Source organism: Salvelinus sp. IW2-2015, linkage group LG3, assembly GCF_002910315.2.
Source record: "Salvelinus sp. IW2-2015 linkage group LG3, ASM291031v2, whole genome shotgun sequence".
Lineage (NCBI taxonomy): Eukaryota > Metazoa > Chordata > Actinopteri > Salmoniformes > Salmonidae > Salvelinus > Salvelinus sp. IW2-2015.
The window spans coordinates 34245133-34251618 of record NC_036840.1 but is presented as its reverse complement, the minus strand read 5'-3'; positions in this window follow the sequence as shown (position 1 = coordinate 34251618).

Sequence of the window (6486 nt, the reverse complement as noted above, 5' to 3'; positions counted from 1 at the left end):
TGATTATTTCCTGTTAGTGTCTACCTATGCCTATAATACTAATMATTTCTATAGCATATGTCTGATTCAGTGTCAGTGTCCATGTAAATTGGAAATGGTTTATGACAGAACTGTAGTTTGTATTGTAATGTATGGCTGTTAGTGTTGTGTTTGGTTTCTGTGACATGACAGTGAGTCTATGGCAGGGATTTACATTTACATTTTAGTCATTTAGCAGACGCTCTTATCCAGAGYGACTTACAGTAGAGTGCATACATTTTTATTACATTTTTACATACTGAGACAAGGATATCCCTACCGGCCAAACCCTCCCTAACCCGGACGACGCTATGCCAATTGTGCGTCGCCCCACGGATCTCCCGGTTGCGGCCGGCTGCGACAGAGCCTGGGCGCGAACCCAGCCCAGCCTGGGCGCGAACCCAGAGACTCTGGTGGCGCAGCTAGCACTGCGATGCAGTGCCCTAGACCACTGCGCCACCAGGGATCATCAACTAGATTCAGCCACRAKACWTTTTTTTCTTTTTTTTCTTGAGCGGATGGTCAGGGGGCCGGAACATAATTACAAATAACTTGTAGAATGCAAATTGACCGCAAGAAGCMCAAACAGAWATAACATTTTACTAAAATAATAATTTCAAGATCACATGTCTCTCTATTATGCATGGGAATACTTGGGAACAGTTTTCCAAAATGTAGAAATCATTTGGAGATGATTTCCTGTTTTTCTTTTACAGTCTTTCATGTCCAACAGTGAAAATATATGTTTTTAAATTAAAATAATAATAATCTGAAAACTTGGGTGGCCAAATAAACCCCCCCGCGAGCCAAATTCGGCTGGCAGGCCGCCAGTTGGGGAACCCTGGTCTATGGTGTGTGAAACTAAGTCTGAGCCTTCTGTGACGTTAGTGAGTCTATAAAAGTATGTGGTGTTTGATACTGTTTGGATAGTTTAATCAGTGAGGAGCTGAAGCAGTTCCATTAATATCGGTGGCAGACAGCCTTGCTGTCGAGTGAAGGGGCTGACTGGGTAGATAGACAGCAGCTCAAACAGCCAGACGGACTCAAGCTATCTTCCCTCTGACAGACTATTTCTCAGTGTCTCAGACAAAATCCATGGTGTCTTGTATATTAATTTCTCCAAAGAGTTGAGTGAGACCTGCCTATAGCTTAAGTTTAAAAAATAARTATATWTATTAACTCTATTTAGACAGTTATGAAATGCTTTGCACAGAGACTTGTATCTAAATCTGTCTTTAGGAGCTTTTTCTCAGACCACCAACTTGACGGTACACATCGCTTGTCTATTTGTTGTACTACACAACATGTGGTTGGTTAGCGAGGCTAAATGTCATGTTTGATGTGTAATGCAGGTGCTGGTGCACCAACTGTTGGAGAGCACAAATATTAAACATGCAATTAATTAAGAGGCATTTAATGAATTCTACAGCACGGCTGGAGAACTCACCTCCTGACAKATCATTATGGAATCAGAGATTCAGAAGTCATGTACCGGAAAATGTACAGCCTAAAGCGTAATACAACTGAAAACAGAAACCCCCAAAAAAATCCTACATTTTGCAAACATTGCTCACAACTAAATCAAGAATTCAATTCAATTTCAAGGATGCTATATAATGATGAATACCACAAACTACACTATTGAGAAGGTTACTGTGTTCTTATTCTCACTGAAACTTGCAAATGAAGCACCAACCACTTGCCTGTCAAGTTGTGACAACTGTTCCGTGTGTGGGGTTGTGCTACAGACTGTTATCAACATTAATGTTTAAACATAATTCACTATGAGACAGACCAGTTCCACTTCAATGACTCTCTGTCTCATGTTGTCCTGTTGTGTGTCTGTTTCCCTTCACCAAGTCATTAGAATRAATGCATGTCYTTCAGTMAGGACCGYGWGTGCTCTCTGGARCTTTCAATGTCTTCTTGGTACTTGTCATTTGACCACAGGATGAAAGAGAGCATACCATTTCCTTGTCAATGCCCTGACAGCCAACCAACCAACAGACACAGAACATGCACACACGTGCACACACATGCACGTCCAAACACGCACGCACACACACAAACCGAAAAGCAAACTGCCATGCGTCTATACATACATTACATGACCAAAATTATGTGGACATCTGCTCGTCGAACATCTCATTACAAAATCTTGGGCATTAATATGGAGTTGGTCCCCCTTTGCTGCTGTAATAGCCTCCACTCTTCTGGGAAGGCTTTCCACTAGATGTTGGAACATTGCTGCAGGGACTTGCTTCCATTCAGCCACAAGAGCATTATAGAGGTTGGGCACTGATGTTGGGCGATTAGGCCTGGCTCCCAGTCAGCGTTATAATTCATCCCAAAGGTGTTCGATGGGGTTGAGGTCAGGAGTCTGTGCAGGCCAGTCAAGATCTTCCACAATGATCTCGACAAACCATTTCTGTATGGACCTTGCTTTGTGCATGGGGGCATTGTCATGTTTAAACAGGAAAGGGCTTTCCCCAAACTATTGCCACAAAGTTAGAAGCACAGAATCGTCTAGAATKTCATTGTATGCTGTAGAGTTAAGATTTCCCTTCACTAGAACTAACAGGCCTAGCCCAAACCATGAAAAACAGGCCCAGAACATTATYCCTCCTCCACCAAACTTTACAGTAGGCACTATGCATTTGAGCAGGAAGCGTTCTCCTGGCATCCGCCTAACYCAGATTAGTCCGTCGGACTGCCAGATGGTGAAGCGTGATTCATCACTCYAGAGAACGCGTTTCCACTGCTCCAGAGTCCAATGGCGGAGAGCTTTACACCACTCCAGCCAACGCTTGGCATTGCGCATGGTGATCTTAGGCTTGTGCGCGGCTCCTCGGCCATGGAAACCCATTTCATGAAGCCCGACGAACAGTTATTGTTCTGACGTTGCTTCCGGAGGCAGTTTGGAACTCAGTAGTGAGTTTTGCAAAGGAGAATAAATGATTTTTACACCCTACGCGCTTCAGCTGTTACGCTCGTTGGTGGAATGAGTGGACCAAGGTGCAGCGTGGTAGGCCGAAAAAAAAGAGAGAAAAAAGAAACGTAACGTCTAGTAGGGCTAAACAGTGGAAAAAAGCTGCATAAGTATGATCCCCAATCAGAGACAACGATAGACAGCTGCCTCTGATTGGGAACCATACCCGGCCAACAAAGAAATAGAAAACATAGATTGCCCACCCTAGTCACACCCTGACCTAACCAAACAGAGAATTAAAAGGATCTCTAAAGTCAGGGCGTGACATCAGCACTCGGCAGTCCCGTTCTGTGAGCTTGTGTGGCCTACCACTTCACGGCTGAGCCGTTGTTGCTCTCAGACGTTTCCACTTCACAACAACAGCACTTATTGTTGACCGGGGCAGCTCTAGCAGGGCAGAAATTTGATCAACTGACTTGTTGGAAAGGACACATCCTATGACGTGTCCTTTGTCTATGGAGATTACATGGCTGTGTTCTCGATTTTCTACACCTGCCAGCAAACGGGTGTGGCTGAAATAGCAAAATCCACTAATTTGAAGGGGTGTCCACATACTTTTGWATATTTAGTGCACTTTGATGAGAAAGTACAATCTCAGAGACTTTCGMATGTCACATATTCAGTTTCTCTCTWTCTGATTGCCCTTTGAAGACATCAGAGGATAGTGTTTCCATCAACTCCATCAAACACTGTAGAGGGAGACAGGGATAAGAGAGCCTGACTTGAGCTTTATTTCTATATTTAAATATATCAAGTCAGGCTCTCTTATCCCCGTCTCTCTCTATATCACTTTACTGTTATGTGAAATGCCAATATTGCGTTGAGATGAGGAAAGGCTCCAGGCTCTGAGTACCTTAAGCCAKTGGAACCATCCAGTGTATGAAGTGCTTACAAATGTAGGCCCCTTTTTTTATAGATGTGTTCTCCCCACAGGTCCTTTTCCCACTACTTTGTAATCCACCCAACTGATCATATGAAAATAGGGGGAACATTTCTGAAGAAGCAATTTCGTAAACACTACTATGACACAAACCAATTTGGTTCTAAATTGCATGGTGACAAATGTACTATTTTAATACTTATGGAATCATTAAAGCAGGAATTATGCTGTGGCTTTTGTTTCCGAAAGCAAATTAAATGATACAGGAGGTGAAAGGAAATGGGCCTTTAGAGATGTGATAATGAACCAGTGTGTGTGTGTGTGTGTGTGTGTGTGTGTGTGTGTGTGTGTGTGTGTGTGTGTGTGTGTGTGTGTGTGTGTGTGTGTGTGTGTGTGCGTGATGGGGAACAGTGTATTTTGCATCTGCTTAACAAAATAACCGTGTCTGCATAATGCCTTTTAGGTAAAAACAGATAATATGGTAGTTTCATGATGGTTCCATGACTTATTTACGATTTCAAAAGCACTATAGACATGACTAACAATGTGTTGCTCAATGAAAAATCAACATAGACTTTGATGGTATTTGTATAATTTGTGCCTTGATCGAGTGGCCATTACCAAATCCTGAACTGCTAATGGATAGTGTATGATATTACAATATCCATTCGGGAACATGAAACACTGCTGTCAACTTCAAAGGTGGTCGTTTCAGTACACTCCGGTGGACGGAGAATAATCAATGCTGCTGCCTGTCTCCAAGGTGGATTGAACTTGTCAGGGGAAGAGTGATGAGGTGAGTGATGGACAAATAAATAGTAAGGGGTGAGAGGGCATGATTAGAGGGAGACAATCAGAGCAAGGCAGAGAGAGTGGGAGAGACAGACAGACAGAGAAACAGACAGACAGAGGAGTATGCTGAGTGGAAGGATGGATCATAATAATGGCTGAAATGGAGAGAACATTTGAAAACCATTTGTGTTTGATACAATTCCATTTACTCCATTCCAGACATTATTATGATCCGTCTTCCCCTCACTCAGCAGCCTCCACTACGACAGCCCAAATCCTTCCAAACTTCATTACCCAAACAAAGCTACACCTTCCTCGATGCTGTCCCAACCATGTGTTTTAAAAGGATGGTGGACTGACTAGAGGTGGTAGCAACTTAGACTAATGTCGCCCTGCCATCCACAGGGAAATTTAAAAATGGGAAAGGGGGATACCTTGTCAGTTGTACAACCGAATACCTTCAACTGAAATGTGTCTTCCACATTTAACCCAACCCCTCTGAATCAGAGAGGTGCGGTGGGCTCCACATCTTCAGGGCCCAGGGAACAGTGGGTGCCTTGCTCAGGGGTAGAACTACAGATGTATACCATGTCAGCTCAGGGATTCAAACCAGCAACCTTTTGGTTAATGGCCCAACGCTCCAACCACTAGCCTACCTGCTGCATGGACGTGATGTTGCGTCGACCTGATTGGGAAACTTTCCGGCTGATTAAATTGCCTTGGTCCCTCTGACCACCAACCCCATCTCCCACTCCGCCAATTATAAAGTCTGCATGTTTTATTAGAGGTTCACTGTGACTACCATTGCCTGAGTTTTGGGGTTGCCCTCACTGGCCACCAGGGGACACTAGATCCCATTGACACCCTGTAGTGAGCTGTGGTTAGTTTAGAGTAGTCACAAAGATACTTTTTGTGTTGGCCAGAAATCATCACTGGTTATGATGATGTAGGGAATTGTCTTCTATTATCTGTCTCCCACTCAAATACAGTAGTCATCACCAAGCTCTTTATCTATTGAAATAAAACAAACCGGTGCGTTCAATATCAAATCAAAATCAATGTTTATTTGTCACGTACATAGAGCAGGTATAAATGATGTCTACTTGCAAGCTCCCTTTAACAATGCAGTACAGATATCAATATACTCAACAACAAAAACATAGAAATACTACTATATATTAGTAACTGAATACAAGGAATACAATGAACATAATAAGACACATGGATCGGGTAGAATAATATTCTATTCGTCAGCAGTAATGGAGTTGAACCCTGTCTGACAGTGTCCCCTAGGAGATATGTCTACTGTCATGTGTCTCAAAATTGAGGTTTAATTCACTGGGTTCTATGGGAGATATTGTCCAGCTGGGACCTGCTGCTGTTACTTTGCTCTCTTTCACAGCCTTTCTCTTTCCCTCTGATATACACCCTTTGCATGTCATTTTCTCCTGCTGTTCCTGTCTCTGTCTCCTCTGTCTCCTCTGTCTCCTCTGTCTCCTCTGTCTCTATCTCTGTCTCTGTCTGTGTTTGTCTCGCATCTTTTCTCTCGCACAGCCATTTTCTCTCTGCCCTCTACCTCATATATTCATTTACACCATTTGTCTTCTTTCTGTAGTTTCTCTCGCTCTCTCTCTTGCTCTCTCTCTACTATCATTGCTAGACGATGCTTATCCAGCTGTCCATCTCCTCCTTTCTCTCTTTCTCTCTCCCTTTCCTACGTTCATCAATATCTGTTTCGCTGAGTGTTCAGAGAACAAGCGTGGCATGAATGTTATTTTAGCCTTTGAATGCTTTACGTCAATCTTCC